This window comes from Sinocyclocheilus rhinocerous, unplaced genomic scaffold, assembly GCF_001515625.1.
Source record: "Sinocyclocheilus rhinocerous isolate Xijiao unplaced genomic scaffold, SAMN03320098_v1.1 scaffold834, whole genome shotgun sequence".
Lineage (NCBI taxonomy): Eukaryota > Metazoa > Chordata > Actinopteri > Cypriniformes > Cyprinidae > Sinocyclocheilus > Sinocyclocheilus rhinocerous.
This window is the reverse complement of record NW_015645089.1, coordinates 862,394-874,619: the sequence shown is the minus strand read 5'-3', so window position 1 is coordinate 874,619 and position 12,226 is coordinate 862,394. Positions and strand designations below refer to the sequence as shown.

At 38.6% G+C, this 12,226-nt stretch overlaps 1 long non-coding RNA gene across 1 annotated transcript in view; it reads right to left on the bottom strand.

Annotated features, from left to right (window-relative positions):
• LOC107705777 (uncharacterized) overlaps positions 1-10,560 on the bottom strand; it is a 93,504-nt gene extending 82,944 nt beyond the window's left edge. Inside the window, exon 1 of the long non-coding RNA XR_001636098.1 lies at positions 10,469-10,560. This is a non-coding gene — a long non-coding RNA (uncharacterized LOC107705777). The remainder of the gene's footprint in view (positions 1-10,468) is intronic.
• Between the last annotated feature and the right edge of the window lie 1,666 nt (positions 10,561-12,226).

Sequence of the window (12,226 nt, the reverse complement as noted above, 5' to 3'; positions counted from 1 at the left end):
ATGGTGGATCGATTTGATCCATGATCGACATTAAGGTCTGCTTAAGAATAAGCGTGCACAAATTAGTGAGATTGTGTGAACTTAATTTGTCGTTTATGGAACCGCTTTAGCCCCGATTGATTTGTTAGGTTATTTCAAGTCAGGTTTTGGACTTTAATCCCAGTTTTTTCTCGGGTCTCCGTGGTGTTGTGATGCATCATATTCACGCAGCAGCGGTGATGAGAGAACGCGCTTGACAAACAAATACATAGATCACAGATAATTGGTCACTTTCTAAATAATAAAAGTATAGCGCATCCACTAGTAATTATATATAAATAAATCGTTTTTTACCGATGCAAATATGTTAGATATACGATGCATCGCTATACAAATGTCGACTTGTAGCCGATACACACTTTTTAAACCGATGCATCGCATCGTTAACTTTTTATGCCGATGCACCGTGTTTTTTAACCTTAAACCGCATAAACACATTTCATTACACCAAATACACAAAATAATGTTCTTTTTAGCAACATCATATGACCCCTTTTAAACTAATTATAAAATCATTTTATAATATAGTAAATTATAAAAATATTAAATAAAATACATGAAAACTAATGAAAAAGGGCATTTAAAGCAGTTGCTGAACTCTGCAGCTTTCTTATATAATCAAATTATTTTTATAAGAATTAAAAAAAAAACCTAATCAATATTTCATGTCCATTTATTTGTTTGTTCATCCATCAAGCTCAACAAATACCAAAAACACCATAAAATGTAATTTTCTGCTCCACAGAACAACGCATATGCAAAGAAAAGCAAAGCAAAATAGCATATGGTTTGGAAAAATATATATATATATATATCTGACTGAGCTCTGCAGCGACGCATCAGTTTCCTTGATATAAAAAAACATGCCACTACATGCTGTCTGCTGCCTCATGGGCCCGTGACTCTGCCTCTGCGATGACCTTTACGAGGGGCTTTTATGCCTTAAAGTCCAGAGCGCCTCTTTCACAGATAGGCAGTCAAGACGCCCTGAGTGAAATGACCCTTGAGTCAGACACGTAATAAACCCCAGAGTTCTCACCCATCAGCCAAAACCACTCGAGTATCCGGCAAATACAGTCACACATATTCCATCAGATCCTTCATAAACTGTGAGAGCACATCTGTCACTTACAGGCTGCAGTATCCGAATCAGTGTTTCCGAAAAAGCCAGATTACAGGATAGACTTTGGGATCACAAAAAGGCGATTTTCACAGGAAACAAGAATTATCTTATGCATCAGTACACAAATTGAACCCTTCCACATTAAAAATCATTGGATTGGAAAGAGTCAGTGAGGTGCTTATTGGATTTCTCATTTAAAGGCCACAACCTTTCCATTACGTGAAGAGTTTGATTTGCATTTCTTTTCAGTTTTTAATCACACTTTATGCACTGGTTTTCTTTTCTTGGATCATAAAAAGTAAACAAAAATCACACACAAGTTTCCTCTTTTGTATAGTATGCTTGCTTTTTATTTATTTAATTTTTTTTTAATTAAACTTTCACTTACTGTCTTTCCTTATTTATTTATTTTTTTTAGTTTTAAATGACTCATGATTATTTTTCTTGGTCTGTTTATTTTGCTTTGTAAGGCACTTTGAATTGTATAAAATATGCATAAAAAATAGATGCTTAGCCTATTTTGTAAAAAAAAAAAATATATTGCATTTCTTTTCAGTTTTTATTGCACTTTATGCATTGGTTTTCTTTCTACATCATAAAAAATAAACTTACTTTGTATATAATTATTAATTTTTAATTAATTCTTAATGAAACTTAATAACATCTTTCCTTATTAATATTTATGATTACATTTTTTAAATGACCATGTTTTTTTCTTGGTCTGTTTATTTTGCTTTGTATAGCACTTTAAATTGTTTAAAATATGCATGAAAAATGCTTTATTAAACTTGCCTTGTGTTTGAGTTATTACTTTGCACTAAATTAAAAAAGGTCTCCTTTAAGATTTTGGACTTTGTACTGGTTAACCACAGACAATAATTTAACTCATTATTAAGGAAAACATTTAGCCTTACATACAACATTGCTGCACAGAGAAAACATGTACAACTTGCAATATCCATTTGCAGGTGCAACCATAACACTTGCATGTAAACTTACATGTAAAACAAAATAAATGTTATCTGCTAAAATCCCCATTAATCTCAATAGCACTTGCTTGGCTGGTCCAAAACCCCTTAAAGAGATAGAATCACTTATCAACCCTGTCTGAACAAAGTTACATCCAATCTCTCAAAAAACCCAGTTAATTTAGTTTGGAGTCAGCACAAAAAATAATGGTCTTTAGAAATCACTTTGGTAACACATAACCAGAAGTTGTAAAAAGAACAATTTAGGTTCAAGTAAAAACTTTCTATTGCTTTTACCGAACAATTTATGTAGGTGTTTATCCAAAAAACTTGCCTGGTAGACTTCCATTGTAAGTGTAATACTGTACGACTGAAGGACAAGTCTGTGGTAAACAATATCATGTCTCAAGTGTAGGACTGAAACAGCCCAGAATCCTTGAGGACACAGTGAGTTTGTTGGTATGTGGATGTTTACCTCAATGAAAAAAACAAACAAACAAAAAACAGGCTACATCACTGCCGAGTTGTGACCCCGTCATGAACTGCTACAAACTTTTACATCTCGTCCTATTCAATTAGCACAGCGCTGCCTGAAGAGACGTCTTTGAGAAATGTTCTTCAGTTCTCAAGTGGCACTGCTGTGATCTTAAATTAAAAACCTATTCACTCGCCTCACAGAGGTGGATTCACTTATAACTCCAGGCATTAGTTCTACTTGTTCTCTCCTGCTTTACCCATTATGCAGAAAACGTTCAAATTCACAGCCATTCATTTGCGTCTGTCGAGGGCCTGACGCTGCAGTTTCTTTCATTTGAAATTTGCCTATCATCCCCAATAACAACTAATTATAGGCCATTGTGCGTTCTCAATCTGACCAATTTACATTTACCTGCCTTTGCAAACATCTCTTATTTGTGTTTTTCCATCGTAACATGTCTGTAATTAGTTAACAACCCTTCAGGTAATTACACGGAACGGAAAACCCTCCGAATCAGCCCTTTGCATTCCTCAAATTTTATCTGTTTTTTTACGGAAAACCTCAGAAGTGGGTGGATGGTTGGATGGATGGATGGATGGATGGACAGACGGATGGATGGCGGGACGCATGGATAACCTCAGTGGTGGATATATGAATGGATGGGTAACCTCAAAGTTGGAATGGTGGATATGTGAATGGATGGAAAAACTCACAGATGGATGGATGGATGGATGGATGGATGGACGGATGGACGGGTAACCTAAGAGGTGGAATGGTGGATATATGAATGGATGGATGACCTCAGAGGTGGAATGGTGGATATATGAATGGATGGAATAACTCACAGATGGATGGATGGACGGACGGATAACCTCAGAGGTGGAATGGTGGATATATGAATGAATGGATGACCTCAGAGGTGGAATGGTGGATATATGAATGGATGGAATAACTCACAGATGGATGGATGGACGGACGGATAACCTCAGAGGTGGAATGGTGGATATATGAATGAATGGATGACCTCAGAGGTGGAATGGTGGATATATGAATGGATGGAAAAACTCACGGATGGATGGATGGACAGACGGACGGGCGGATAACCTCAGAGGTGGAATGGTGGATATATGAATGGATGGATAAACTCACGGATGGATGGATGGATGGATGAATGGATGGATAACCTCAGAGGTTGACTGGTGGATATATGAATGATGAATTACCTCAGAGGTGGAATGGTGGACATATGAATGGATGGAAAAACTCACAAATGGATGGATGGACGGATAAACTCAGAGGTGGAATGGTGGATATATGAATGGATGGAAAAACTCACGGATAGATGGATGGACGGACGGATGGATAACCTCAGAGGTGGAATGGATGGAAAAACTCACGGATGGATGGACGGATAAGAAAAACTCACGGATAACCTCAGAGGTGGAATGGATGGATATATGGATGGATGGAAAAACTCACGGATGGATGGACGGATAACCTCAGAGGTGGAATGGATGGACATATGGATGGATGGAAAAACTCACGTATGGATGGATGGATAGCCTCAGAGGTGGAATGGTGGATATATGGATGGATGGAAAAACTCACGGATAACCTCAGAGGTGGAATGGATGGATATATGGATGGATGGAAAAACTCACGGATGGATGGATGGATGGACGGATAACCTCAGAGGTGGAATGGTGGATATATGAATGGATGTAAAAACTCACGGATGTATGGATAACCTCAGAGGTGGAATGGTGGATATATGGATGGATGGAAAAAATTAGGATTGCTGGATGGACGGATAACCTCAGAGGTGGAATGGTGGATATATGAATGGATGGATACCCTCAGAGGTGGAATGGTGGATATATGAATGGATGGTAAAACTCACGGATGGATGGATGGATGGAAAACCTCAGAGGTGGATGGATGAAAAAACCTCAGAGGTGGATGGATGAAAAAACCTCAGAGGTGGATGAGTGGATGGATGATAGATGAAACTCACGGATGGATGGATGGACGGATGGAAGGATAACCTCAGAGGTGGAATGGATGGATGTATGGATGGATGGAAAAACTCACAGATGGATGGATGGATGGATGAAAAAACTCACAGATGGATGGATGGATGGATGGATGGACGGATAACCTCAGAGGTGGAATGGATGGATATATGGATGGATGGAAAAACTCACGGATGGATGGATGGACGGATTACCTCAGAGGTGGGATGGATGGATGGATGGATGTATGGAAAACCTCAGAGGTGGATGGGTGGGTGGATGGATGGAAAACCTCAGAGGTGGATGAGTGGATGGATGACAGATGAAATAATGCAGAGGTAGAGGTAGTTTTTAAACACAGCTTCAGGTAATTACATGGAACGGAAAACACTCTGAATCAGCCTTTTGCATTCCTCAAATTTTATCAGTTTTTTTTTACGGAAAACCTCAGAAGTGGGTGGATGGATGGATGGATGGACAGATTAATGGAAAATCTCAGAAGTGGGTGGATGGATGGCACACACACACACACACACACACACACACACACACATATACAGCAAAGCAATAAACCATGCCTGGCCACTCTCTTTCCTCTCATATAATGGAAAAATTTCAACTAAAATCAATATTTTATGTCCATTTATTTATTTATTTGCTAAGTAGCCGTGTAATCAGCTTCATGTCTGGTTCCTGATCGCTCTGTCTGGGTTTACTCTGCAATAATGACTGGCTGACGGCACCTTATCCCTTATGTACAGTATATCTTGCAACGCACAATGAATTAAGTCACTTGTTTGCTTTTGTAGTCTCAGTGTATTAACGTTTGGAAAAAGCAAAAGGATTTGTTGAGAATGCAGGATGCCTGCACACCCAGACGGGGAAAAGGGCGTCAGAGCTTTCCGCACATGGCAGAAAGAAAGCACAAGCAATGTGGGCCAGTGATAGGCTCCTGCCATGTTTAATAAATGACTTGGCAAAGTCTTCGATGGGCCATGCCATCCAAAAGCTTGCAAGCTTGGCGGTGGTATCATTACGAAATTGTAGAGAGCGGTGGGCCAACCGGCAGTTCACCCTCTGCTGCAGAGACATGTGAATGGAGAACGGCCATGCTTGAGCTCCACTCTAACAGCAAATGAATTCACAGAGTGCACTTAACCTTGTTAAGAAAGCATTTCACAGTAAGAGTTAGAGTAAGAGTTGATCTGGGTTTATGTTCATTCTACCTTGAGTGATAGCAAAAGCGACGTTGAAAAGCAAAACTCCAGAATCAGAGCTCTTAAAGTGACGAGTGTTTAACTTATATGACTAGAAGTCTCAGAGCTCATAATACTGAAACAGGAATTGTGTTTCAGTTCCCACAATCCCACACTGAGAGCTGCGTTTGACATTGTGGATCATGTGAAAAGATCTCCTTCTAGAGCACTTTCAGACTGATTTAGCACTTATTTATACACCAGAGAATATTGTCCTAGTTTTGATGCGTATGTTTCTTATTAGCACAATACTGTCATAATGTATTAACATATAATCATAATGAACTAATACTACCTCCAACTAACAGTATGCCTGATCCATCCATCCATCCATCCATCTCTTTCTTCTGTAAGAGAGTAAGAGTTGATCTGGGTCTGGGGGCAGTCGTGACCTAATGGATAGAGGGTCGGACTTGTAACCCGAAGGTTGTGGGTTTGAGTCTCAGGTCCGGCAGGGATTGTAGGTGGGGGGAGTGAATATCCAGCGCTCTCTCCACCCTCAATACCACGACTGAGGTGAGACCCTTGAGCAAGGTACCGAACCCCCAACTGCTCCCCGGGCGGCGCAGCATTGGCTGTGTGTGTGCACTTGGATGGGTTAAATGCAGAGCACAAATTCCAAGTATGGGACACCATACTTGGCCTCACGTCACTTCCTTTCCTTTCCTTTCCTTTCTTTACAGCTAGAATAGGCATTAGGCAGTTTCAGTGTCTCCAAGCGGTACTACAAAATAAAGCATGTTTTCAAACAACCTTGCGTCGAGCCTCCCTCAACTCAAACATCACAAACAAAGCTCTTACAGCTCTATAAATGTGAAGGCATGTCTCATGTAAAAGTAGGCTGCTTACAATAAAAAGTCCAACATATTAGAAATACTTTTAACTTGAAGTTTAGCTCACCTGTTCTCCGGAAGTTTGTATGTAGATGTAGATTTTTTTGTAGATATTTTGACAAGTCTTCAAATTTTGTCTTACACTTCTGTACGGAATCTGAATTTGTTTTTTGTTTTTTTATCACCGACTAAACAACTCTCTGGCTCAGCTTGCTACAGTAGCCCTGCCCACGAATCGCTATTGGCTGCGCGAAGGTATGCAAATAGGTTGACAGAGAGGTAGGACATCCTATCATCGCATTCAGAAAGATTACAACGATTGGACGAACATTTTATGGTCCTGAGCCTTCCACAGAAGATATATATTTATAATATTTAGACCACTTTATTTATTGATTGCTCTCAGGCTGTGAAGAGACTTTAAACCAGTAAAACGTAAAAAAATGTTTCTAGCTAAAATTGCCTACCTTTAACAAGGCCCATATTTTAATGCTAAGTGTGAATAATACTGCATTAACACATTAATCTATCTATCTATCTATCTATCCTCATAAATACAGAATCATAATGTCAGTAAATGAGAAAACTCAGTAACTGCAAGCAACATGAAACTGGATGCCAATGAATTAGGGCAGGATCTGTTTGTTCAACCAACGGCAGTGCAAAATGATACATTTCACCTTCAGCTTTCATGATGTGCCTTATTTCTGAATTAATTAGAAAACTCAGCAGTGAAACAATGTAGGGCGCAAGTTGATTGGATCCTGAAAAGTTAGACTATCATATTACTATTCCACAGCTGCATGGTCTTGGATATGTCAGCAGGAAAGAAAAGTAATTTCAGAGCCCAAACGTACTACATTTAGAAGAAATATGATCAAAACAAACATATTTTTCTTTAGAATAATGCACACTGATGAAGCATGCCCAATACAGCCTGGGACATTTATACACACACACACACACACACACACACACAAGAAAGTATTTTCATGCATGAAATCAATTTCACATCATCTTGAAAGAAATCAGAAGTTTTCAAATTTTATGACACTGTCTATTTTTCTAACATGTTCATTTGTATTATTCTCCAGATTTATTGAAGATTGCATCATGCATTCATGTTTGTAAAGCCTCATGCAAATAAAAACGAGGCTGGGGATTTTTATTTCATCACTCATAGAGAACGTGGCAAGGCTTCCGGTCTTTAATGCACTGAGAGTAACTCGGCTCCATGTACCGGAAAGATTATTCATGCGTAACAATTCAATTTATTGGGGGGGGGGTTATCCTCTCACTCGGGCCATCAGGTGAGGAGGAACAGGACCTGGTCATCTCCCCAGAAATCAATCAGTGTAAGCGAGTACAGATCCTTCTCCCCGCTCTGCCTCGCGGGCCGTCTGAACAAATCAATTTCCCCTCATTCATTCCTGTGGCCTCCTCCCGGGGCATCTGCCTGTCAGAAAATCTGCATCTTTCACCTGACAGATTACCACTGAGAAAAAAAGATGTGAGGAAATGAGGAAAAAATCTCAAGCTCTTGGTTTGGAACTGCATGTTGCCAGGGAAACCATGAGGGGACTCTCTTGATGTGAGAAGACAGAGATTGACATGTCTTTAAAAAATAAAATCGAGTATTAAAGTTTCAATTACCGTGAAATCAAAACTGGAGTTACGTCTGCTGGTTTTGATGCCACCTGCATCTACATACATGCTAGTGTACTCAAAAAATATCAACAAAAATCCCTTCAAAAATAATACCAAGTTAATTTATGATATGATTCTCATGATTTTATAAATCTTACCCTGGTACGCAGTAAACGATGGTACTGTAAAACCACAGTGCATGCTAAAATATTAAGATACTGAATTGCATATTGTAAACTATGTCTGTGTGTGTGTGTGTTCCTCTTTTCAGCTAGGCAAGTGTTTCTCAGCAGGACGCTAAAAGCAGCGGCGAGAGAAAGAGAAATAAGCAGTGGGTATTCATTACTGCCGGACTGAGTCCTCAGCGACTGATCGATCTACTAAATGAGAAAGTTCAGAAGTGAACTCTAAAAGACTTTCAGGGTGAACGATCGGATTCTTGCAAGTTTTACAGCTAAAGAAAGAGAGAGAACACACAGTTACACAACAAATATGTTCACACACATACACTACCATTCAAAAGAGGTCAGTAAGAAGTTAAAATATAAAGAAAATATACTTTTATTCAGTAAAGCTGCATTAAATTTTTTTTTTTTTTTTTAAAGTAGCAATTATTGTAATGTTGTTTGTGAACACACTGCATGTCTTTATGGGCCGTTGGCTGCTGGTGTCAGACTCAGTGTCTCTGTGGTCAGGTGAGGAGAGCTGATTCAGCATCCATCCGCCTGCAGACTCCTGACTGTCAGCACTCAGCTCGTCCCTGACCTGCTAAGAGCCTCGCTCACACCCTCACACATCAAACCTCGCTCGTTCTCGCTCTCTCTGGAGTCTAATCAATCCTGTACCATCGCTCTGCTTGAATCAGAGCAGCTCAGGAAGACTGGAGTAATGATGCAGAAAATTCAGCTTTGATCACAGCAATAAATTACATTTTAAAATACATTTACACAGAAAACAGATATTTTAAAATGAAATAATATTTACTAATATGTACACTGATTTTACTGTATTTTTGATCAAATGATGCAGTCTTGGTGAGCAAAAGAGACTTATTTAAAAAAAATGTAAAACCCTAAACTTTAGACAGACAGACAGACAGACAGACAGATAGATAGATAGATAGATAGATAGATAGATAGATAGATAGAGGTAAAATGAATGTCCTTTAATAATCAATACATCATAATAAATATATTTAATGTCTATTTTATGTATGTAAATGTTTTATGCATTTTTATGGTTTATAAAATACAAAAAAACGTATATTTATGTTGGTATATGGTGTTAAGTATGATAGTAAAGGCTATCAAGAAAACCAGCTAAACCTCAAGTTTTTCTTTCTTCCTTTCTTTCTTTCTTTCTGTTTACATGCAATTGTTTTGCCCTATAATCGGCCTCCCATATATATGTAATTGCTGTTTCCGTGTTTAACATTTTAACTTCACCGTGATCAATATTTGCAGCTTGAGTTCGTCCTCTGTCTGACCCAAGTGAATTCACTTTACATGCAGGCCATGAAAACGAGCTCCAATTATTACAGTAAATATTTGAAAGACCTTGAAGTCGCCATATGCTTCAATAAAAGTCACGGAGCAAGACTTTCAGGCATGTATTCCCGTGAAAAATAACAACAGACCTTCAGTCCACAGAACACATGCCTTCTGATAGCGTGCGTTCATCAATATGTCGAGTAATTACTCGAGTGACCTTTACTGATAAGAAACTGTGGCTCCCCAAATCTCTATCGCTCTCTGTCAGGATCTCTTTTAGTATTCCTTCTCCTCTATACATTCAATTTATCTCTGTCATTTTCTCAGTCTCCCTCTGGCTTCTCTTCCAATCACATACAAAACAAAGCAGGACTTGAGCAGATAGTCAAGGCCTGATTAGAAGAACTCTAGATAGCAACTTCACTGTGACTATAAACAACAACACTGGCCTGGAAAGTACATGATAAACACAAAGGCAAACATATGGGCTGTAAATGCACAAGGGTAAACAATGCAACAAGATCACCTGACAACAAGATACACCTAAAGACAGTTGGGTAAGGTCATTAGTTTGTGGATAGGATGTGATGCACGCACACTGCATTGAGACTTGACTTCTTACCTCCATATGCTGGAAAGGGAAGGAAGCATTTTTCAGCATTCAAACACTGGAGATCCAATGAATAAAACAAGATCTCACAAGAAATGGTGATACTTCAAAATAAAAAGCAAACTACATTTCAAAATAAAAGACATGGAACTGACACTTAAAGACATGTACAAAAAGCATTACAATTCACAACTGATTTTACTGATTTATTTTATTTTTATTTTGTTATTGTATAACCTGACCCAAACAATTAGACTGTTATTTTAATCTATATTTTGTTTAATTTATTGCTTAATTTTTTTTATGTTATTATATTTTAAGTTTTAAGTGTATTGTTATTTTTTTATATATATATTATTACATTTTTAATGAAAACATGGATATTTGTCCAGTCCAGTGAAGGCTATCGCATAAAATCGATAATGCTCAAAGGTGAAATCAAGTCACATTTTTCATGATCGATCATTGCTGTCATTTTTCTCTTTTGGTCCTTCCGCAGGCCAGCGTTTAGCTGAAGAACTATTGTAATGTTGTTTGTCTTTATGGGCCGTTGGCTGCTGGTGTCAGACTCAGTGTCTCTGTGGTCAGGTGAGGAGAGCTGATTCAGCATCCATCCGCCTGCAGACTCCTGACTGTCAGCACTCAGCTCGTCCCTGGCCTGCTGAGAGCCTCGCTCACACCCTCACACATCAAACCTCGCTCGCTCTCGCTCTCTCTGGAGTCTAATCAATCCTGTACCATCGCTCTGCTTGAATCAGAGCAGCTCAGTCTGAGAGGAACAGGAAGAGAGAACACATTTTAGACTCTCTCAAGTGTTTTTCATTTTCTCTGCCTTATTGGTACGACAAAATGGCACATTTGTTTAGCCAGTGCTGTGCACAAGTAGTGAAAGAACAGTAGTGCAGACAATATACTAGTCATTTGAAGTGGATCAAAATCTTTCATCAAAGTTGTCCTAAAACCTCAAACCAAAATGCATTATTGTCTTAGGACAACTTTGATGTTGATTTTTTTTGATCCACTTCAAATGTTGACTACAGTATATATATATATATATACTGTAGCATATGGTATAGATATAGTTTCTTTCTCTCTTTCTCTCCATTCAAAGCACTGTATCAACATTACTGTTGATGGTATGATAGTGTTGATGGCATGACTTTATTGGTATCTCTCTTTCTTGAGAATGAAAAATGATGGTTTTAGTGTTGCCTTAGCGTTTATCTTTTGCTCCAATAAAACTGAAAGCTTTATTCAATAAAAAATTACTCCTCACTGATTTACCATGCATGTTTCAAAATGTTTTTGAAGTGGTTTAATTTCATCAAAGGTCTGGAGAATAAAAATATTGTGTAATATTTAGTTTTACTGCACAGTAAGTTTCTACAATTTCATTTATTGAATTATTTGTGTTGCTAATGTTAATGCTTTTTTAATCGCATAAAATCGATAATGCTCAAAGGTGAAATCAAGTCACATTTTTCATGATCGATCATTGCTGTCATTTTTCTCTTTTGGTCCTTCCGCAGGCCAGCGTTTAGCTGAAGAACTATTGTAATGTTGTTTGTCTTTATGGGCCGTTGGCTGCTGGTGTCAGACTCAGTGTCTCTGTGGTCAGGTGAGGAGAGCTGATTCAGCATCCATCCGCCTGCAGACTCCTGACTGTCAGCACTCAGCTCGTCCCAGGCCTGCTGAGAGCCTCGCTCACATCCTCACACATCAAACCTCTCTCTCTCTCTCTCTCTGGAGTCTAATCAATCCTGTACCATC